General features: G+C 30.7%; 1 protein-coding gene and 1 long non-coding RNA gene across 3 annotated transcripts in view; one reads left to right on the top strand and one right to left on the bottom strand.

Annotated features, from left to right (window-relative positions):
- Window positions 1–12018, bottom strand: part of LOC113373210 — a 254079-nt gene extending 242061 nt beyond the window's left edge. For both annotated transcript variants that reach the window (XM_026613514.1, XM_026613515.1), the window contains exon 1: window positions 11906–12018. The gene's annotated coding sequence lies outside the window, so the exon portion shown is untranslated. The remainder of the gene's footprint in view (window positions 1–11905) is intronic.
- An 8083-nt stretch (window positions 12019–20101) lies between these two features.
- Window positions 20102–20775, top strand: LOC113373215. Its single transcript, XR_003366894.1, has 3 exons — window positions 20102–20131; window positions 20327–20584; window positions 20648–20775. It is a non-coding gene; the product is annotated as an uncharacterized LOC113373215 (long non-coding RNA).
- Window positions 20776–25620: the final 4845 nt, after the last annotated feature.

The following is a 25620-nucleotide window of genomic DNA, read 5'->3' as shown; positions in this document are numbered from 1 at the left end:
TGCCCACTAAGCAGAGATTTTAGTCAGTATTATGCAAAAGTGGTATTGGAGTTTGACATACCCAGGCAAAAGACTTAGTCTGGGATGCGTAAACCGCATTGCCTTAGCAAGAAATCGAACACGCACACAGATATATATATATATATATATATATATATATATATATATTAGCAATAAACAACAAAAACTAGTTCGAATATAACAAGGTCACCTACTAAATATTACCCAAGTCCGAATAAAGCCACAAGTAATTAAGGTGATCAACGGATAGTAGTTATACCAGTCAAAACCGCAATAAAACTTTTTAATCATTAACAATGATATACAAGAATAATTCTCAATTTATACATCTCTTACTTAAAACTTTTATTTACCCACAAATTGAAATCAAAGTAAAAGAACTTTAAAAATTAGAAGCAGTTTTGTGAACTATGAGAAAGCATTATTTCAATACAAAGGCAGTCCATAAACATCTATTGAAAATAATCTAATTTCTATAATTTCTTTCTAAAAACATTTCTTATTAATATTCTATATTTGTTATTATTATACCAATCGACGTATGAATAATATGTATATAAATTATGTATCAACAAATACCTAATATCCGTTTGCGTGCATACAATTATTAATAACAAATTGTGTTTTATAAACAATGTGTACAGTAATTCGCAAAAATGTCGGCACTATAGCGTAACAGGTCTTGGAGTACAATTTAAAATTTTAAAGTAAATATTTATTTGTTGTTATCTGTTGTAAAACAATTTTATTCGTGTACTATATAAACAAGAACTTGTTCTAAATGCGTAGGTGATTTTAAGATTGTTTTGATATAAACTCGATTTACATATGTACATGCCAGGTAATATAATCAACACGAACTTTTTTTAATCTTCCATATTAAAATTTCCTTTTAATAATTTCCATATATTTTTTAATAACTAACCAAACCATTCTTTTTATTTACATGTTAACATTATAAAATACAGTCAGCAATATTAGGTCATTTTTTTAAATGCATAAATTTTAGGAATTTATGGAATGATATTTGAAATAAATATCTTAAAAATGAATCATATAAAATTAAAAAGTAAGTCTTGCATGAAGTATCATTTTATTAATTCATTTTACAATTTATTAATTGAGGAAAATCTACAGAATATATTGTATCATAATTATTGTTTTGCCAAACTGCTCAAAATTGTAAATATTTCTCCCATAATTTATATAAATTAGTCAAAAACATTTGATCAAACTTTAACTAGATTCAAATACAAGAGATTTAAATTCAAGAAAATGCATAAATTTCCATGTACGAGTATATAAAATTATTCACAGTCACATATGTTTTCAAATAGTAGATTTTCTAGTTTCTATGAATGAAACATGTACAATTTTTGTACCAGTATATAATTTTATGAATTCTACAACATAAAGAATTGTTATAACTCTATTGCGTAGTACTCATTACAGAAATGCTAATGAATACAACACAAATTGCAAAGTTAGTTTTCATTTGCAAAATAATTATTCACAAGAGATTTATGCACAGACACTGAACAAAAGTAAGAGTTTAAGATTTCATATCTTATTCGAATTCAGAATATATTAGATTGTCAAATATCTCCCTTCCGCTTTTTTGCTCTTGGTTTATAATACAAAAAGGGGGAAGGGATATATTTGACAACCTTATATTTAAAAGATCCAACTATGGGATACGCCGCAGAAATTATTATATCTACAAGTGACTGTCGCTCCATAATCTGTAATCTTAATTTATATTGATAGATGTATTGACTAAATTATAATTTTCATATATGTACAATTATATTTTAATTCTTTTACTGCCAAAATACAACGTATGTTACAGTTACAGTTACGAATTCTTAGTATTCTAGGTCTTTGTTGGAAATATCTAGATGAGATGGGAACACCCTTTTTATGATCAAGACTAAATTTTATGTGTGTATAAGTTAGTGTTTTTGAAATACCATCATTTGGTATTGTATATTGTATTTAATAAATAGTATTTAAACCTATTCATTCCTAGTATATTATTTGTTTAATTTTTGATGGATAGCAGACATGGCTCATTTAATGAATTTAATTTAAACCATACAATTACTTGAACCGCCTACTTATTCAGGCAATTGCCTGTTAAGATCCCACGTTATCTCATCCTATCAGGTGTATTTTATACCAACAATAAATAATGTTACTCTCGGTATATTCTCTTACAATAAAACTTTTGTCGGACGTCTATAGTAATATAAAGATACTTTCTTACTATGAACGATCGGAGATTCTATTACATAATTTCTTACCCAGCGGCATGCCGGAGGCTTCCGCGTGCTTAGCCTTTGATGAAAAATAGATATTAAAATGATTTGTAATAAGACGAAATATCGAAGCGCGTAAGCGCCACGCCGGCATCTAACGGATATACATTGGTACGGAACCCATAGGAATGAAAACAAAATTTATATTTATTGTTAAAATCTCTATGAACTACTGATAATTTGATGTGCATATGTGTAGTGATAGTTTTTGACCGCCAGATGGCTTTTTTACTATTTTTACTAGATTTCCGAAACCGCTAAACCTACCTCAATGAAAATCTGATCAGTTCTTCATCTTGTTAATACAAGTGAAATGTTTTTTGAATGATTCAAATCGGACGCTCTGCTCTCTTAAAAACTGAGTTACCGTTTTTGGCACTTTTTACCTCATATCTTCGGAACGGCTAGACCTGCCTTCGCCAAAAACTAATCAGCACGTCTCCTTATCAATACAAATCGAATGTATTTTGAATTATTCAAATCGCTTTATCCGTGTTCCCGAAATCGTCGACAAAAATTTGTATCCGAACACACACACCCGCACACACACACACATACATCAATTTTTTATAAGGTATGTCAAATATTCAGAAAACTCTGAAACGTAAAGATATATAAAAACTTTCATTTTCGATTTTTTTGCGGTTATTATAACTTTTCTTATTGCGGGAAGTTAACAAATAAACAAAAAAGCGTTTAACCTGATATCAAGCGATAGTGATATCCTTTATTACTTGAAAATAAACCTTACTGTCTGCGATAAAGTCAAAAATATTTAGTAAAATTACTAAACAAGCTTCTTTAGTTCAGAAGTTCAAAAATCATTTAATACAATATATAATATATGCAGCTATTAAATTTGTAATTAGGAATTTCGGTAAAACAATGGTGCAAAATTATTTTTTAAATTAATTTATCACAAATTTTCTACCAGCATCATGGTTATTACAAAGTAATCCAAGAATGCATTCTCCTTTACTGTAATATTTGGTTACGTTTATTGCGACTGTTTATCCTAAGTTATAAGTTAAATGACTCCCCAGGTGGCTGTTTTCTTACCTACTTATCTTTAGGGTTGAAAACTTATGACTGTTTTCACGTGGCTTGCCAAATAGAGAAAATGGGATAAATTTAAATATTTTGTGCGGTTGTAGTAAATGAAAACTTTATATATACTTGCTGCATGCGGTAGAAAAAGAAAATACGTATTTATTATTTGTTGATAATCCTCACGCATGTATGTATGTAAATCTATAAATCTATGAAAAATTTAAATTCCACAGCAAATACATAGCATTTTGACAGTTTTTACTACGAATTTATATGAAGAGTGATTGGAAACATAGCGTTGCCATAACAACCATGTGCTACGGTCAATTAAATCGGAGAATTGACCCATAAATATAAAAAATGTAATGTTTATATGTGATAATTTGAAAAATTCAATTTTGAAACAAATGTCATGAAAGTAATTAATCAAATAATACATACTGAAGTATACAAAGAATGTAAGCATTTGAATTTAATAATGTACAGAAATATTGTACAATACAAAAACAAATGCATTGATTAATTATAAACAGTAATTTTCTGTTTCAATTTCATTAACATAATATAAACTTCTGACTGCATACGTATTCATAACAAATCGATTTGAATGAATAATTATATTTAAGGAATGAACACTGCCGTCATTGTAGTAAAATTCTTAATCCATGATTCATACGACTTCATTACCCAAACAAAACATTTATAATTTTGATGATTTCATCTTGTACACATAATTATGTAAATCTCACGGTAATTACGATATTTCTATTCCTGATGTTATCTTTCAAGAAATCGCAAAACTCGGTCGGCAAATCTTTTAAGAGATTTTATTAATTCGATCAGATAACAGTAGGAAGTAAATTAATTCGAAATTTAAGATTAAGACGCTGATACAAGTACACGAGTGCTCAGAACCGTGCAATGATATATTTTTAAATATTTTATAAATAAAGATTCGAATCGTTACTTCGAAATGGTGAATTGATAGCTGGTAATAATGAAAAAACTTATAATAGAACTACTTTTTAATATATTGTGATATATACTAATATTATTTGCTAAGCAAAACACCCAATTTAAATTCGATTAACGAAAATATAATATAATATAATAATAATAATGAAGAAAATAGAAAAATAGAAAAATTTAATAGTTTAGCTTAAGCAATATTGCATATAATATTTATATATGAATGTTAATCATGTAAAAATATGAATGTTTTTTATATAAAACAGATTAGCTATATTCATCATAATCTCATTTAAAATAATTCAAGATTTTTATGCTAATTAGAATTTATGATCTATTATAATTGTATTGTAACCATATTAAATATAATAATTGTATTATCAAATTTATTTCTTTTTTAAATATAGTAAAAAAATATAATGAGATTGTTAAAACCATCATTATTACTGTCGAACAACAAGGTCTTCTTGAGACGTTTACAACCGGAACCTTTCTATAACTCTTTACACCGTTTTGAAATGAATTCAATATAATAAAAAACTCAGTCAAATCAGCAATTAATTTTATGAATCCAATAGTTATAAAATAGTATTTTTATTTTTTAAGAAGAATAATCCAATTCATGACAGTTTATAATTTAATATGGATTTTTACCCTAATTTAATAAGTAGCATTTTATTTTCCACAGATACCGTTTAAGTAAGAATTTCAGTATGCTAAATATCTTATAGTGAATTAATCAGATAATGAAATTCGATTTTATCCATATTCCATATACAATTTAACGCAACCAAATATTTTGAACATCCTGACATTGATTGTGAATTTGAAGAAAATTTTATGAACTTAAAAAACAGCATTTTAAAGAATTTTTATCTTAGAATCTGCACTTCTAATGTATAAGATGTATAAGATTTTATAAAAAAAACTATGATTAATAAAAAAAAAGGTTCTGGCCGATCTTTATCAATCACCAGGATGTTTAACTAAAACTTTTCCAACCGTTTCCAACATTTAAAAGAAGATTTATTAATTTTCAAAAATCTAAATTAAATTTATCTGTAATTTTATATTACCAGATTTAGAAATAGGTGCCCAATTTTATTTCCAGAAATTGGAAAGAATCTGAACAGAATAGTCAACGTTTATGCCAAAATTCCTGAACCTATTTTGACAAAACTGTTGGAAAATATTACCAAACATCATGTTTCTTTTATAAAGATCGGCCAGAACGTTTTTTTGTATTTATTAAAGTTTGGAATAATGTGTCCAATCTGTAGAAGTGATGTTACTTATTTTATTCGATTATCAAACATGTACGTATGTGATCAATTTATGATTAAATTTTTACCATAATTGGAGTAAATTTATATTACGAGATTTACTTGTCTTTTTTTATAAAAACCATAATAAAAATTCTAAAACCACTTTATTGGCGTCGACGTTCAAGGTCTGCTTCATTCTTTTACAACAGGAAGTCTGCTTTTAATCTTACATCGTTTAGAAACGATTTGAATACAATAGAAAGTCGGAAGAATCTCGACTTAATCTTGTGAACACAAGACACATAGTATGTACCGAAGGCACCCATATGATGGATGTGCACGCATCGAGTAATCTATTTTACAATGCTAATTAATTAATTCATTAAAATATTAATTACACGTATCGTTAGTCTACCATACGGAACGATGAGATCGAGTGAAATCGCGCCGAATGAAAGTAAAATTCGTCTGGTTACGGTTATGGAATTGTGAAGAATATGTAATATTAAATGAATTATTCATTAATATGTTATGCTGGGATTTGAATATTTTTAATCAAATCGTAGATGTTATTTATTTTGGACAAAGTTGATTCTGCAGTACTTGATAATGAATTGCATTGAATCTAATGGAGAAAAATATTTTTGGAAGTAGGGCTAATTTTATTCAATACTACGTCAGTTTTACAGATAACAACCGAAACAATTATCCCATCCCTGTATGATAAATTTTATTATTACAATTTCTGTAATAGGGCGATAATTTTTATTGATGCAGCAATGCAGGACGAAGGTTATTTTTACTTGGTAACATATTGTAATCTATATTTCTAAGTGAGAATGAATGTCACTACTGCTTGATATCAGGCTGCTCAAAGCAGGATCGGACACTGATTCACGTCCAGTCGCTCCAGCAAACTTATTTTAAAGAAGTATATAATTGTATAATAATATTTGTATTAATAGATTCTGAAGAAGGGGGCATCCATATCCCCAAAATGTTACAAAAAATAATGTAAAACAAATTAAATAAATTTCATAAAAAAATAGATTTAATAGTAATCAAAAATAATATAAAAGTAGTTGTAACCTTCAGTACAAATATTAACCAACTGAGTTTATTCTTCAAGCTAAATCAACAATTAAATCAATTGAATGAAATTTACCATACAAATACACAGTAAACACAAGGAATCTGCATAATTACTATTTTAAAATTATGAATTTTTTATATAATTGTATTTTATGATATGATAAATAAAATTTAATGATTTTATTGAATATAACAATTTCAATATTTTCATTCATTAGAAACCTACAATTTTTAAACTATTGATAATATATAAGGAAGTCATATATAGGCAACTGTGTAAATAGCACAAAATATTACAAAAATTTTATTCTTTTTATGCAAAATAAACATTAATTAAGAACAACTTTCTTCGCAATGTTGTTCTATGGATACAATGATGACTATGCATTGTCTCAATATAGAACTTACTTCCATATACATATATTGGGATTTGTGTGGTCATTTGAATTATTATAATAAATAGAATACAAGTATCGTTCTACAAAAGAATGGTTTCTTCAGCACGATGATTCTAAGAAATTACTTAGTGTGGTTAATGAAGGAATCTTTTAGAAATTGGTTTAAAGGGACACACGTAGATGCTCGAAGCTGGTGCCCTCATTATTAAGAATGATTTTAAAATATAATTCATAATGGACTTTTGAATTAAATAATATAAATATAAAGCATAGCAATGGATTGTGACACATGCACTTTTAACATTTAATTATGTAATTAAATATCAATCTCAGCAAATAGCAATCAGTATTACATATAATTCCACAAACTATGCTGCTACAAAAACATGAATAGTTAGAAATATAATTATGATTTTATGATGCTTGATTTTTGTATGATAGTCCCCAAAACAAATGTGTTCGAGTATGCATGGCCATGAAATCAAAATAATGAATGAATCTCTAAAAAAAAACAACACGGGACAGTGTTAATCACACTAATTGCTTTACGAGAACAGCGACTATTTATGTTTCTTCTAAAAATAAATAATTTAGTCAAATTCATAAGGAAAATATTTACATCCAACAGCCTGAGAAAGTAAAATATGCATATGTAAGTGTATATAATATATATTTAGACAACCGATTTTTAATTTCATGAGTACAGCATTTTATACCCAATAGATTAATATTACAAAAACCTTTATAAATTTATTTTTCTGCTTGTCTGAAAATATTATGAAAGCCATTTATTTCAACCAGTATCTACGCGAAGCACATGAACCGATCCATATGTTCGCTCGAAGCGTTTCTTTTTGCAACAGGAGTATTTCGTAAGTGCAGATTTATGATACTTCACTGTCGATAAACAAGATTGGCTTGTGCGCCTTTTGCTATCAGCAAAATGTAACATTCGACTGAGAAAAATCTTTCCAAGTACTGACAAATGTTACGTGTTTAGTGACCGATTTATAACGGAGCGTCGACGTTTGCAAACTTTCATACTTGACAGAAAATTGAATGCCGCCATCCGGCCCAAACGCGATCATCGAATTGAAAGGATTCCGGGGAGATCACTTGAAGTTTTAGCTTATTTTTAGTTTAGAAAATAGTTCAAAGTTACCTAACCCGCATTCAATACATGTACGATCAGTCATTCTTTTGAATATTTTATTCAACAATTTATTAATATCATTTTAAGATATGACTTTAAAAGCGACTGGACCTGATGCCAAGCAGTGGAAACATCGGTTTTCTCTTAGAAATATAGGCAGCTAGCGGATAAATGCATATCTATAAATATTTGCAATTTTGCAGAAAATGTAATAAAATTTACCATACAATAATAAGACAACTGTTTGAGCTGCCATCTGTATGGAATAGGCTTGTCAAAAATACCCTTACAGATTAAATGACTCCCAAGTTCCCATCGCTATTAAAAAACAGTAAAAAAGAATTAAAAAATAATATCAATATGTACCGAATATAATTGTCTATTAGAACTTATCTAATTAATTATAAATTAGTCCCATTAACTAGAAAAGAAATGTTGCCTGTTTTACATAAAAATAATTAGATCTTTGATATAATAATTAGATATTTTGTACTGCTTACATAAGTTGCCCATCATACATGACTTATTCGTCATTATTTATTATCAACAGGTTTCAAAATATATGTACGTTCTTTATAATGTATTTACAATTATAATTTATTTTTGCTTTATTCATTCCATATTATACAACAATCGGAGCAATCTTACTAAATTACGCTTAAATAAATAATCAAAGAAGGAGATAAAGGCCAAAAAACAAAAATAAATAACAAATTAAGGAAATTAAATTTATGAAGCTTAGCATAATTGCTTATAGAAATTTATAATTTTTGATTGCTGTTAATAAATACATAAAAAAAATATGAAAAATAAAAAAGAACACATGGTTGAGACTGCTTTGATAACCACTTGACTATGGGATACAAATAGTTCACATTGAGTATATATAGGCTGTTTTTTTTTTTTAGAAGTCTTCTTGTAAGCGGATTATCAAGCAAATATCATCCACTATAAAAGGATGTTTTAGAAAGGGATTATAAATTATAGAAATAAAATCTAATTTTATTGATTTTTCTTGGGTTTTTGCACAAAGCATATAATCATATATCACCAAGTATTGAATGCTCTAAAATTATTTAGAGTCTAAATCGAACAACAAAACTTGAATAATAATAACTATTAAGGTTCCTTACAGTGACTTCAATAAATTGATTGTATTGTTGATATACCTAGAAGAAAATATAAAAATCCCATTTCAGGCACTGTGGTGTAAAATGGCAATGGAAAATCCCCATAATTTTTTCATTAATCAAGTTGAAGTTTAACTCACCTCATGAACCTGCCCTAGGGCAGCACTGCCCATTAGTATTTAACATTATGTAAGCAGTTTATATGATTTATAAAAAAATCTGTTGCATTTCAACAAAAAATTATATATTCCAGTTTATGAATTTAATAGCATAGCTATCAATGATAATAGTAATAAAATCGTTTTCCTGATGTATGTTGCTGAACTAAACCCCAACCCCAGTAACTGGATGTTCCGTGAAAGAAATTCTGTTATGTTCATCTAAGAATTGTTCTTTAATAAGAATTCTCAATATTCTACCATAACTAGCTTTCGCAGAACTAAGTACTCATATAAAATATTTATAACTATATCTATATTGAAAATATCTCCGACAATGCACAAAGGCAAAATATTGACACAGTTGTCTGCTTATTAAGATCGTTGCATAGAAACTAAAGAAGAATGTATTTCGAAGCATCAGTGAATATGAAAGTATAAAATACTACAAAGTTATCTTAGAGATGGTATCTCGAAGCTCATAAGACGAGATCCGCGAGCTCGGGTAATTGGATGTAATAATAGCAAAGAAACGCCGGCTACTCGAATGCTTGCTAAATAAGAAATAAGTCGGTTTATTTTATATAAAATACAATAAGTAACAATAAGTTGAATTATCAATACCAAGGAATATACAGCCATCTAATAATAAATGATTATGTATAGGATATAAAAATAATGTAATATGGGTAAATGATCTACAAACTAAGCAAGTAGAGGTTGGGTAGAAAAATGTTAATACTAATTTGAGAGAGTTTTAATGAAAATTGCACAATAAATAGAAATAATTTTTAATTATTTATACGATTCAAATGAATAAAACAAATAAATATGTTTATATATTTGGCTACAAAAATATCAGAATATATGGACAGATTTTAATAAAAAAAACTAAGGATTGACAAAATCATAGTGATGAGAAAAAGGAACAAATACAGTTATCAACCGTCGCATGAGCCAAAATTGCTCAATAAACAGAAATAATTTTTATTATTTATTTGACATAAATAAATAAAACAAAAATATATTTTTATATATTTGGCTACAAATATATCAGAACATGGACAGATTTTAATAAAAAAAAACTAAGGATTGAAGAAATCATAGTGATGAGAAAATGAAACAAAGTGAAGAATTATCAACCGTTGCAAGAGCCTGTAAACAGAGCTAGTCTGATAGATGGAACGGGCTAGAGGTCAAATAAAAATGGTAAAAAATACAATTTTTTTATTATTTCCATAAGTATCGATTTCGACATATTTGACGTCACCTTCAGTGAAATATTGTGATGTTACTAATTAGCTAATCATAATAATTCATAATAACACTACTACACTTTAGATTTATTGTCTATATGACACTACTACCCTTTACATTTATTGTCCGTCATTTTTTTTAACTGTGTTTTATTCAGTAATCAGAAAAACATAAGGATTCTTATAAGCTAAATTGACAATATTTGAGAGCGATGTCTCCAATGAGATCTTCTTAGTTTAACAATTGAAAAGATAATGTTATATAGAAGCTAATCTAAGACTAAATCTAAAGGCCATTGACGTTTCAATTTTCTTACGCCAAATGGTTGGGAAATGTCGCCTATTAATGGGTCAAAACATGTAAAAAATTAGATTAAATTGTTTTTAGTAGTATCAGTACTGTTATTGTAAATAATAATAATAAATATTATTATTGCTGTAAGTTAATTAGATCTTACATTCCACTGAACAATATACAAAATAAAATGTAGAAATTTATGGAAATAAGGAAAATTTTGTAAATTTATACAATTTTTATTTAATGAATTGCCCTAAAGATTGTGATACTCATATTTGAACATATATATATATATATATATATATATATATTAAATTAGTAATGATTGGGAGAAGTGTTTATTAGTTTTTGGCAAAGGCAGGCCTAGCCATTTCAAATATACGGAGCTAAATGTGTAAAAAATGGCAGTTTTTGAGAGAACTAAGCGTCCGATTCAAATGATTCAAAGAACTTTCTGCTTGTCTTAACAAAATAAATGATTTTGGGGGAAAAAAAATTGTTTCAACTATTTTTTTTTTAAATTTTAAAAAAAAAATTTTTTTTTTGTACATCGAAAATAATTCAGATTTTATTTTTAATTCTGATTGTAGCACTAATATACTTTAAACAAATAATTTCAACTTTGCAATTCAGTTTATATAATTTATATAAAACATTTTGCATGAAACAGAAATTACAGGCAGTCTAGTGCATTAGAGTCACATGAATATTAAGATCACCACATAAAAACACTTGAAACTTATAAAATTCAAACCATCAATGTCATTAAAACATTTTATTATACATATAAAATTTACCTTTTAATTATGATAATCCATCTAATAAAAATAAACAAAAGTACGAATGAACACTTTCCCCAAAAGGAAGCACTCGCGATAGTCACTGTTAAGATATAAAATCACTAGCAGGCACCATACAATCGTAAAAACCCGCGCGTAAACTGACTGACGAGGAACGTACTCCAACCGTACTTCTGCACGGCTTGCCGGTTAGCAATGTACTGAAGCCGAAGCGGAGGTTTGGTTTCGAACCCACCGGTAGAGGCAGCGCCAGCCGTAGCCGAAGCCGATTCCGTACGAAGCTACGGCCTTGCGATTGCGCAACCGGCGTTTAAGATCAAACTACCTGTCTGCACATTTTGACATTTGCACTTATGGGATAATTTTTTTTTTTCAAATTTTAATACTAATTATTTTTCCTTTTTTTATCTTACATACTACATATATTTTACTTTTTCTTTACTATTTCTTCCTAGGGCAGGTCCGTGGGTTGAGTTGAAAATGCACTCAAATCATGGTTGCACGATGTCAGATCTCTTACATTTTCCTGTTGTATAGGGATACAACTCGACTTCCTTTGTATTTCAAAGCGATACAATCTTAATACCCCTTTACTTCCAAGTGGCATATTGCATACATTATTTCATTTATTTATTTATTTATTTTAAATATATAGCCCACAGATTTGTTCCAAGAGGACTAAAAATACAATTATTTTACATAATGAATAACAATTAAAATATATACAAAATTACAATATATAGTTATTAACATAAAATGATTAACATAAAATTACATATAATGCAGAATGTAACAATATTATTTATAAACGGAATAAGATAAAATAATGAGATATTTGAAAAGAATATAAAAAGGTTAACTTGTGCAGATGGAGATTATTTCATTAGGTGGAGTGTTGTGAATATCTATTTCATTATTAATTAAGTTAAAGTTAGAGGACATAAGTAAAATAGGCGAATTTCAGAGAAAAATAATTGTGAACGCGTAGATAGCCTTGGAACATTAAAGGATTAGTTGGTTAAGAATAAAAGGACAGCCTATAGAATTATTGCAAAGTTTAAATAAGAACATAATTGTACAGATAAATCGACGTGAGGCAAGGGAAGGAATGCCAAATTCTTTTATTAAAGTGTTGTGGTCAAAGCCACGTTCAGGGTAAATTTTATATGTTTTGTAATAAAGATATTTCAGAAAATTTCGCTGAACCTTCTCTATCGCATCAGAGTTGTTGATTTGATGAGGATACCAAATAATCGAACCATATTCTAATTTTGAACGTACAATACAATAGACATGCAAAGAAGTGCATTGTTAGAATTGAATTGTTTACAATTTCTCAGTATCAAACCTAAAGATTTATATGCTCTATTACAAATATCATCAGTTATATGATCCGTGAAAAACAAACCAGAATCAAATAAAACTCATAAATTTGAAATTTTATAATTGGAACGCGCTTATGTGAAAAACTAAGAATCTTGCTCTTTGATATATTTAAATGTAAATTGTTATAGACAAAACATATCAATTATGATATGTTCTATAAGCTTAACTAAACACTGCTCATTACTGACAATATAATCATATATTACAATAACTTATAAGAACGTTGTAGTAAGTAGGCGAATTCATAAACGTCCTTATAGTTTTTTTTTAACCTGAACGCAATTAAAAGACAAACCCTATGCTATTCCGATAAAAATTTTAACTTACTAATCTCTTTACTATTTTATTACGTGAGGTTCAAAGTAGAATGCATTAGTTAAAGTTTATTCTATTAACTTACTAAATAAAACTATATAACACAATAAAACGTAAAAAAATGAAATAAAACATTTAACATTGGCTATGCACAAATGGAAATATACTAGTTATAACATTTTTTTACTAATGATAAGATTATGACTAGGTTCTCAATATAATACTGAACTTATTTACAAATTTCGACGCTATAGACTAATGTATTGTATTTGATATGGATTGAATGTTTGCAAAATCATTACACAACAAAAATGAAATCAAACGCTACTTGCGTACTATTTACTTATCAGAAGTTTGTTTAAACATGGATGCATATCGCAATATACATTTCTAAAGGAATTTTAGAATAAAGTTTATTTTCAAACGAGTGTTAATTTTTCAGTACTTAGTAATTGATCACAATAACAAAATACTAAAATCATAACCGTATAGTAAAATATTTGTTGTAGCTTAATTATTTCACTGTAAGTAATTGAACGCTGATCATTATATAATTGGAGCAAATTAGTTCCAAGTTACATTAATTATGCCATACAAAAACAAAAGAATAAGTGTACAAAAAATATCGATGTCTAATAAAATCACCGTTGAACTACAAAGTGTTGAATTTTAATTAAAACTGCTTAATTATTCATGAAAATGCTCTCCAATAATACTACCAAAATATTGCAAAAGTAAAATCAAAATAATCAAGATATTAAGTGATTGAGTAATTAGTTAAAAATAGTTACTACTTTTAATAAGAAAACAATAATTTACTATCTATTTATGTATTTCTCATCTAATTTTTATTTTGTAATGAACAATCTAATTTTGTACAATTTATGAAAAATTATTAATAAACTTTTATTGTTTAATAATTAACTATTAGAATATACATGTTCTTGGTGTATTGTGTTGGAGATTGCAGCTACACAGGCGTCAAATACTATTGAACATAGTAGGTGGATTAGTCCATTTGTTTATGGATTGTTGTGGTGTTTTAGTAATTAAAAAAAATGGGAAAAAAATTTTGGGAAAAAAACAATATAGAAAAAAAGATGTTGGGGAAAAATATAAATAATTTTTTTTTTGTCAAAGCAGATTCGGTGTGGCCTGTGTTGGCGTATTGCTAGAGTGCAATGTAAAGTAGAATGCAAACGGTAAAAAGCAAAGTGTACACAATAGTCTTTGGATATGCGATTTTGAATAGTTTTTGGATTGCTATACATTTCAAACAAATCCATTCACTTTTGGTGAATATAAGTGGATTTTACAAAGTTTAAATTTAAAGTTTTAATTTTGCGCTCTAAATTATACTAATGACGACAAATATTTTGACACATGTTGGTAACTTCAAATACATGAATTGTCAAATAGATTTTCGTGAATTAACATGGGGTCGCGTTAATTAAGAGTTTTTAATTAAATCCTTGATTAGATTTTGTTAATTTATGCATCAAAACGCGTGTAATTAATTTAGTAGATCATTTGGATATAATAAATTTATCGTGAAACGTTAATTAAAAGCCGAAAAAATGGATATGTGTAGAAGTGCCTAGGTTTACGGTGTACCTTGAATAGCTTGATAAGTATCTCAATTTTGATTCAATTTTATAATTAAACAATTCATTTACAGCGCCAATGTATCCTTTAATTATATACATGCAATTATCAATAGTATAATTTATATATGTGCTTTTGTAGGTAATATTTGAGAACTTCCACCACATATCTGTTTTTATCGAATTCTAAATTCACGAAAGTCTCTAATATAAGTTTTGTGTCGTGTATTGTGTAAAGACTTTACTCGGACAATTGCAACATGTCAAATAAACTTGTAAAAGACTAAAGTTATGTAGTGGTTCTATGGTAGTGATTTTGTGTCGAGTACTTGAGATTTCTGGAAGATGATCCAGTGGTGCTTGAAGACCTGGAAATGTGTTCTGACAGATGCTGCAGAGAATTTCTAACAATGTAAGTGCAAAGCATGTTTTATACAAAGCTAGTCAAAGAAAATTCTTCTGGAATTAGATACAGGCATTTATCATACCATATCTGCAGGGCCGTGCTTGGTCAGCGTGCATTCGCTGCCGTATTGAAAGTCCGCTGTATATATCTAAAACACCACCGTAGTAAAAATCAGCCAAAGGCGGCCGTATTTAATGCGAGATCGAATCAAAAACGGGCAACTCTAACCTCTGTTTACAAATAATTTTTAAGTGTATAAACTTGGTGTAAGTGGCAAGTTGCGTGAACTCTCCAACATGTGTTAATAATCCACTTAAATATAAAAAATATATTAATTCAATAGTACATTGCAATGTGAAAAACTATCGCAATTCTTGCCTGTTCATGTTTGTTCGTTAGGTGTGAATGCCCCTTCATGTGCATTCATACCATAGAACACCTTTTGACATTTTTGTACCTGATATTTGGTCAACAGCCCATAAGTTCGTTGCATTTACGTTTATGTTAACTTATCTATGGTTCGTTGTGCAACCTATGAGTGATTCTAGTAACTTGATATCAAAAGGGTATTAATGTAAGTTTTGTTATCGACTTTTATATTTTAGGCATGTTTGATTATATAATAGCTGTCTAGGAACACGTTTGAGCTGACTCCTGCGTCGCGCCAATTTTTGAACGAGGTGTCAATGTAATACATTTCATTTCGCCCGTATTACTCCTACTTCAAGTTGTATTTTTTGGTCTCCATACAGCACGATAAAAATGGTGCGATTTGTACCAACTCTGAGTCTCTCATAGCACAGTTCCCATATTGCACTATGTAAGGTTCTATAGAACGCACTACGAATCAGCCTGAATTGTATGTTAAATACTAGTTTTTAATAGCACGGTCTCCATACTGCACGGTACGCACTTGCCGCGTAAAGCGAGGGTTTACTGTAAAATAATAGAAGGGAATTGGCCATGGGGAGTTATCTCCGAACAAATGCTTATCTATGGAATTGGCAAAGCGGGCGCTGAGGATCCCTACTAAGAAAAATGTAATTTAGATATTATAATTACTAAATATCTATTAAAATATAATACGAAATTATAAAAATAGTAGGCAACATTATTGGAACAATTAGAAAAAATCCAAAGTAGTATTGTATTTTTACCGCGGATATTATATATTATTTTTTTCTGAATTTGTTGTACCGTTTAAAAGACTTAAATTTCCAATTTAGTGTAGAAATTGAGACTCATCATTTTATTTGTAGCAGTTAAGAACATTTAACATCACTCATATTGATGTATATGCATTTTGGTGTGAAGAGTAATGTAAAAAACATACTTATTATTTTTAGGTAAACTGTAAATATTAATAAAGGATTGTAAAAAATTGTAGACGTGGTGGGTACAGGGCAACGTCTGTCGGATCATCTAGTATATATATATTAAAATTTAATTTATTTTTTATGTAATTTATTTATCGACATCCAGGTAGAATTTTCCCAGCGTTGTATTCTCCTCAGGAAATTGTTTTCGCTCCATTCGCATTTAAGATATATGACGTTCAACAGCACCATAAACATCCGCTGGAGCAAAATGAATTTGTCAATATGTGATCAAATAAAAATCAATTTTACTAAAAATTCACCACCTACCGTGGTTGACCAATTCCGTGACGTGTCCCCTTGTGAAACATTGGCGACCCACTGATTCATAATGGCAGTACTATCGTATTTGGTGACAGTACCATCACTGTTATTTTTATTTATTCCATTTGTGAAATCTATAGACACTATATCCGAGTCGTAGAACATTTTGGCAATCGCGTTGAAGCGCTGCCTTGGCTGGATCATGTGGGAAATGTAAATCCTGGTGTCGAAATCTAGATGGTAGGCAGGATTCTTGGCCTGGAGGAATAAATTGTGATAAAAATATAAGTAATATTAATAATGTTTGAATGTATTCAACCTTTAGTGCTATAATTTTTCCTGCAGTAATATGAATTTGAGAAATATATAATTATCTTTACAGGCATAAAAAGCTAAAGTTATACAACGTATATAACCACTTAGATTTAAAATTGGTTAATTGTTTTTCAACTTTGCAAAGGAGTGGTTTGTTTTCACTAGATAATTCAAATTGCTTGTTTTGTGTTTTCTCACAGAATGTCATTTGATTTTGATTATTTAAAATAAACGAAATTTAAAGAAAAATGTTATATTAAACATTTTTTTAATTAATTTATATTTTTCTTTTGACCTTGGTTTGATTTTTTTATATTTCAAAATATTTAACTCTACTCTCAATAAGTACACAGTAAGACTCTTTTGCGCTAACTTTGTTAGTTTACAAAGGTTTTGTGGCTAGTTTGTGTCATCATTAGTAATTTTATTGTAAACTAATAAGTTAGAACTTGAAAAAATTGTATGTTTGTATTTATATAATATTTAATGGCTTCACGTGTTGCAGGAATGTAGAACTAAATTTTCTATCAAAATTTAAAAGCACTTCAAAATTATTCATGTATATGAGTGATAAATAAATAAAACAGTGAAAATTTGTCTGTATATTTAAAAATATAAAAATATTTAACAAATTTTATACTTGAGAAAGGAAAAGCAAACAAGTGTACTGTAAAACACAGGTTAGTGAAAGAAAATAAAATTTATTCTACACCAAATTTATTTATTTCAATATCCAACGACTAATTCATTGCAGTGTAAATTTTTAGAGAGTTTACTAAAAGAATGGAATATCGTTATTTAATTTATAAAACCCTTAATGTTCAAATTGAAGATTCAAACAAACGTCGTTTCGATTTCAAAACAGAAGAGGCGTTCGAGTTCCTGAAACGCCATCTTCGACCGAGCGAACGTGCACGCTCTGCAGTCGCACGTCTACAAGTCTTTTGCGCATCTATGCTTTGCGACTATAGGAGTTCGGAGAGGGAGTTGTCACTGCGAGTGAGAGTTCATTTCCATCGTGGCGATTGCTGGAGGAAGACATCGAGACGTCGTCGAACACGGACGAGCGGGCCTGACCCTTCGCTGTCTGTGGAGTACGTGCGACCTGCGAGCGTCACCTGGTACGTTGCACTTGTGCTAATTATATTTTTCTTTGCGGATTCACTCGGATTGCATTTCGTGTTTTAAGATGTTTTAGATTTAATTGAAACCTTTCCTCATTTTTGTTTTTTTTTTTTTGAAAACGTGTGCTCGATTTATGTAGTTTTTGCTCAAGTCGTACTACTGTCTAAGACGTACGCCGGATATATTTAATTATTTTATTTTGCATCATTTGGTGCCCACTGTTAAATAAAACTACATATTATTATTATGTTGACTGGGCAAGAGTTCACAATTGAATGGCTGGCGGTCATTGTGCAGAAGAAATAATCGAAAGTAATAGTAAAATGTTGTGAAAGTAAAAAATGACTGTTAATTCATTTTGTGAATTACTATGAGTACATTTATGCGGATCGTTTAATTTGAAGTCTTATTTACATCATTATCATCTGCTAATTCACTTCAATTCAAGATCAGAAGTATTGTGTAAATTGGACCACAATCATAATGTCATCAAGAATTTTAAAACAAAATTAGTTTTCAAAATTAGTTGAAAAAAAGTTTCAATTTGAACAACAAATTGACAAAGAATAGTTACAATTTGAATGAATATTTGAATATTTGGTGACGCATCAACAATGACATTTAATAATGTATGTATAATCAACTAAATTCAATAATAATTTGTGTATTTTGCAGGTGCGGGTAGGTTTGCGTTTGCTGCTACCAGAGTCCTTCAGTTTTTATACGAACATTGTTACTGCGACGCTCTGAATGTGGTATTTATTGGAATTGCATTTGGCACGAATAGATTTATTAAGCGGTGATTTTGTTCAAGATATTAATTGATCAATACTTTAGTTGTCACTATAACTTTTAGAAATTTACAAAATCATTAAGGCATTGAATTTCATGATTCGAATGATCACGATATGTCTTGCATGTGGGTTAATTTATTAGTTAGGTAGCATCAGTAGTTTTAATATTAATAATAACAAATACTAATACACTAATCTATTCAACTATTGAATAATAATGTGGTCGTTTGAATCATTTGAGATTATGCAATGTGGATTTGACATATTACATTAAATTTTAATTTTCACTGTTTGAAATTCATGTTAATGCATTTCATATAAAACCAAGTGCAATTTTTAAACTGCTAGAAAATTTCTACATTCTATTTCTGGTCATCAAGATGAAATCACATGGAGGCCTCAAAATATCATATCAAGCAAATTGTTGAGAATCCAGTGGCCAAGTATCGAGTGAAAATTGAACACTGACTCACTTCACCGGGAATCGCTCTGAAAATAATTTTAAAAGTACGTTTTTATCCATAATCAGTATAAATGTGAACAATAAACAATGTTTATTTTTTTCCAGGTACTTTCAACTACTGCTGCTCTGCACACTGACCCCTCCACCAGGAATCGCTCTGAAAATAATTTAAAAAGTACGTTTTTATCTAAAATCAGTATAAATGTGAACAATAAATAACATGTTTATTTTTTTCCAGATACTTTCAACCACTGCTGCTCTGCACACTGACCCCTCCACCAGGAATCGCTCTGAAAATAATTTAAAAAGTACGTTTTTATCCATAATCAGTATAAATGTGAACAATAAATAATATGCTTATTTTTTTCAGGTACTTTCAACCACTGCTATTACTGCCCTGAAGCCTTAAAATCAAGAGCTCGGAACACTCATTCATGTGAATGACTCGCAAGTGGTTTTTTTCAATGACTGTCTATAATTATGCATGATTAACTTAACTCTTATTAACTCAATAACATGACTAACCTCACTAACTTAATTAGGCAGTTAATATAAAAACCACTTGTTGAGTTTTACTATGAAGGTCTTAATGGGGTTACGTGGAAGACACCGCTGCATGATTAATCAGGTAATTTATTCTTTATAGTATATTTTATGAACCTTGTTACTAATTCATTGTTTTCGTTTATAGGGTAACCAACTTCAAGCCAAGTGCTCTTCAACGCTCAAGTTGCTCATGAGTGAGAACAATCATTTGATCTACTAATTATGCTGTCCGTCCGTCCGTCCGTCCGTCTCTTCACCAGAGAAGATGCCTACTATGATTTATTAAATAGTTAAGTGCTTAGATGTTAATGAAATAATGAATAAATCTATTGTATTTAATTTAACTTGTTGTTTTAATTTAATTATGAGCCACTTCACGGCTAAATCACATCATGCTGTAAAGTAAATTACAGAAATATTTAAACATGTCTACATTTTAAAAATTTCTTGTGTTGTTAATAGGGATACTTATTGAGTGCACTTTTTAGTGTAAGACAATTGTGTAAAACAGTTTCTTTACTGTTTGGGTTTTTGCAACCATCTTGCCGCATCTTGGTTAAGCTCTTTATACCTTTGCTTTGACTCGGTAGAACTCTGCGTCATTGCTTTGACTCAATAAAAACGCGTTGACAATACTTTGCTTTTTTCCAAACCCTTATGTTAGTCGAGTGCCTTAAACATTTAATGTGTCAAACCGATGTTTTCTCTTGTTTAAATATTATACTTTATATTTATATATATTTCTTTAAATGGTGCACTTTTTTTCTTATTGTTAGCTATAAATATCACTTAATTTAATATCATACTGTGTTATTATTATATATACTATAATATATATATATATATATATATATATATATATATATATAATACAATTAGACAAATGTTAATGTATTTTAGTCATTTTCATTACTGTAATTGTATGAATAAATTAATATAATATAATTGTATTATTAAATACTGTGATACATTGATTGGAAGTTTTGAATAAAACTAACTGAACTTTATTTGAAGTGTTTCATTTCACGCAATTTTCAGTGATATATGTTAGAAACACACCGTATAGGTATAGGTATTATAAACATTAATATATTTGTTGATGTTATCATAAACATTAATATACTTATTAATTCGTTTTTTGGCGAGGATTTATTATTTTGAATAAATTTCATGAAATACATTACAATTTTTGTAATCTAATTCCATTATGATCAATGAAGTTAATAAAGTTATGACTTTGATAATTTCAATTAGACTAATCTATGGTTATTCACTCATTTCAAACATGTCAAAAATGATAACACTTTTCACTCACTTGAATCTATACTATTATTCAAAGTGTTAATTAATTCATTTTAATTAATATACTTTAAATATTGGTCAGTTTTACTTAACTTTGGACTTATACAATAAAGATCAATTTCTCAAATTGATTTTTTCCCTCTTTCGCACAATGACATCTTCATTTTTATTGAGATAATTTATTTTTATTAGATTATTTTATTATTATATTAATTGTATTAATTTTCACCGACACGTTTACCACCCCTTATCCTTACTTCACACTACCTTAACCTTAATACCTACCTGCGTTAAGAACTAATACTCTTACCTTGCTTATGTTTACCACGTCTCGAACCTGCTACCCTGCTCTCTCCATTGACTCCCACCTCCTAACGCGCGACGCCACGACGATCACATTAGCAAACCGTTGCAAAGTAGATGATATTGTATATTTTAAACGGAAAAAACTAACAGGTCATATGGCCAAAAAAAAGTTGGGTTTGTATGGCCTGTGTTGGCGTAATGCTTAGAGTGATGGCTTCGTACCATAAAGGTACCGAGTTCGAATCATACCTCAGGACAAAAAAAGAGTATTGTTCACGTTGTGGTATTTATTTAGTGTTAAATAATAACACAAAATTAATGTTTAGATATAACAAACTAACAAGTCATGAGGCCGAAAGAAAGCAGAATCGATGTGGCCTGTGCTGGCGTAATTGGTAGAGCGATGGATTCGTACCCATAGAGTGCCGAGTTCGAACCATACCTCGGGACAAAAAATGGAAAGCGTGGAATTTATTATTTATATTGTAAGATAGCACAAAGATAAAATTTGGATTTGATAAACTAACAGGTCATGAGGCCGAAAAAAAGCAGAATCGATGTGGCCTGTGTTGGCGTATTGCTAGCGTGCTAGCTTCATGTCAACAGGGTACCGAGTTCGATTCATATCTCCGGACACAAAACGCAAAATAGCGTGACTGTTGACGCTGTGGAACGAGGTATGCACGGAATCACATCCGTTCGAATTTGAGACCCCAGGCAGGTATGCTCCCCTCGATCTCGATTGAGAGGAGAGATACGCGCGAGAATCCCGTGTCATCCCTTAATGAACCCCGCAGCAGCCCCGAAAAGGGGCGAGGGGGGATTATAGGGGGGTGTGGGGTTCGCGAACCCGCGACCCTGTGGTCCGACCCTCCCGGAAAAGGGAGAGGGGGGACTATAGGGGGGTGAGGGTTCCGCGCGACGACCACCACTGGGTCGCGCCGGTTGAAAAGCTGGGTGCGTCACAGGGTGGGTCGGTGTGCGAGTCCCCGGAGCACCCTCGAGTGCGATGATGGGATGTGGGGTGAGGAAAATGCAGTGACGAGGGAAAAAGGGGTGGAAAGATATGAGGAGGGAGAGATAGGGATGGCGGGAGAGAGATAGGGGTAGGGATGAGAGAGGGGGAGAGAAATAAGGGAGGAATGAGAGAGGGGGATAGAGATAGGGGGAGGAGATAAGGGGAGGAGAGAGATAAGGGGGGGATGAGAGGGAGAGGGGAGGGATGAAGAGGGGGAGAGAGACGGAGGAGATGGATGAGGGAAGAAAGCGATAGGGGAGGAGACTAAACGCATTTTCATGCGTTTAGTAACCGCATGTGTAACGTCCGCGCTCCATCCTCATCCATCCCTCCCTCTCTCTCTCCCCCTCTCTCATCCCTCCCCTTATCTCTCCCCCTCCCTATCTCTCCCCCCCTTATCTCTCTCCCTCCCCTTATCTCTCCCCCCCTTTTCTCTCTCCCCCTCTCTAATTCCTCCCCTTATCTCCTCCCCCTCTCTCATCCCTCCCCCTATCTCTCTCCCGCCATCCCTTCTCTCCCTCCTCATATCTTTCCACCCCTTTTTCCCTCGTCACTGCATTTTCCTCACCCCACATCCCCATCATCGCACTCGAGGGTGCTCCGGGGACTCGCACACCGACCCACCCTGTGACGCACCCAGCTTTTCAACCGGCGCGACCCAGTGGTGGTCGTCGCGCGGAACCCTCACCCCCCTATAGTCCCCCTCTCCCTTTTCCGGGAGGGTCGGACCACAGGGTCGCGGGTTCGCGAACCCCACACCCCCCTATAATCCCCCCTCGCCCCTTTTCGGGGCTGCTGCGGGGTTCATTAGGGGATGACACGGGATTCTCGCGCGTATCTCTCCTCTCAATCGAGATCGAGGGGAGCATACCTGCCTGGGGTCTCAAATTCGAACGGATGTGATTCCGTGCATACCTCGTTCCACAGCGTCAACAGTCACGCTATTTTGCGTTTTGTGTCCGGAGATATGAATCGAACTCGGTACCCCTGTTGACATGAAGCTAGCACGCTAGCAATACGCCAACACAGGCCACATCGATTCTGCTTTTTTCGGCCTCATGACCTGTTAGTTTATCAAATCCAAATTTATCTTTGTGCTATCTACAATAAATATAAATTCCACGCTTTCCATTTTTTCTCCCGAGGTATGGTTCGAACTCGGCACTCTTTGGGTACGAATCCATCGCTCTACCAATTACGCCAGCACAGGCCACATCGATTCTGCTTTCTTTCGGCCTCATGACTTGTTAGTTTGTTATATCTAAATATTAATTTTGTGTTATTATTTAACACTAAATAAATATCACAACGTGAACAATACTCTTTTTTTGTCCTGAGGTATGATTCGAACTCGATACCTTTATGGTACGAAGCCATCACTCTACCCATTAGGCCAACAAAGGCCATACAAACCCAACTTTTTTTTGGCCACATGACCTGTTAGTTTTTTTTCGTTTAAAATATACAATATCATCTACTTTGCAACGGTTTACTAATGTGATCGTCATGGCGTCGCGCGTTAGGAGGTGGTAGTCACTGGAGAGAACGTGGTAGCAGGTTCGAGACGTGGTAAAGGTAAGCAAGGTATAAGAGTATTAGTTCTTAACATAGGTAGGTATTAGGTTAAGGTAGTGTAAAGTAAGGAGAAGGGGTGGTAGAGTAAACATGCCGATGAAAATTAATACAAATAATATAATAATAAAATAACTTAGTAAAAATAAAATATTCTCAATAACAATGAAGATATCATTGTGCAAAAGAGCAAGAAAAGTTGAAAAGTTTGAGAAGTTGATCTTTATTGTATAAGTCCAAAGTTAAGTAAAACTGACCAATATTTAAAGTATATTAATTAAAATGAACTAATTAACACTTTGAATAATAGTATAGATTAAACTGAGTGAAAAGTGTTATCATTTTTGACATGTTTGAAATGAGTGAATAACCATAGATTAGTCTATTTGAAATGATCAAAGTCATAACTTCATTAACTGCATTGATCATAATAGAATTAGATTACAAAAATTGTAATATATTTTATGAAATTTATTCAAAATAATAAATCCTCGCCGAAAAACGAATTAATGAGTACATTAATGTTTATGATAACATCAACAAATATATTAATGTTTATAATACCTATACCTATACGGTGTGTTTCTAACATATATCACTGAAAATTGTGTGAAATGAAACACTCCAAATAAAGTTCAGTTAGTTTATTCAAAACTTCCAAGTCAATGTATCACAGTATTTAACTAGCTGTAAGTGGATTCTGTCTGAGGCTATTATGGCACCGTGCCTTAGGCAAATTGCTGGAATTCCCGTTAATACTGAATGTTTTCTAATAGATTATTATAAATATTGTATCATTGTCTAATATAAAATAATAAAATAAAATCTGAAATATTTTTGATATACAAAAAACTAAAAACAAAAAAAAAAAAAAAAAATTGGAACAAATTTTTTTTCCAAAATCAATTATTTTGTTAAGA

This window comes from Ctenocephalides felis, unplaced genomic scaffold (assembly GCF_003426905.1).
Source record: "Ctenocephalides felis isolate EL2017-DRISC unplaced genomic scaffold, ASM342690v1 CF-g0.4_SCAFFOLD_01604, whole genome shotgun sequence".
Classification (NCBI taxonomy): domain Eukaryota; kingdom Metazoa; phylum Arthropoda; class Insecta; order Siphonaptera; family Pulicidae; genus Ctenocephalides; species Ctenocephalides felis.
Note: the sequence above shows the minus strand (reverse complement) of the source record. Positions and strands in the feature narration are given on the sequence as shown.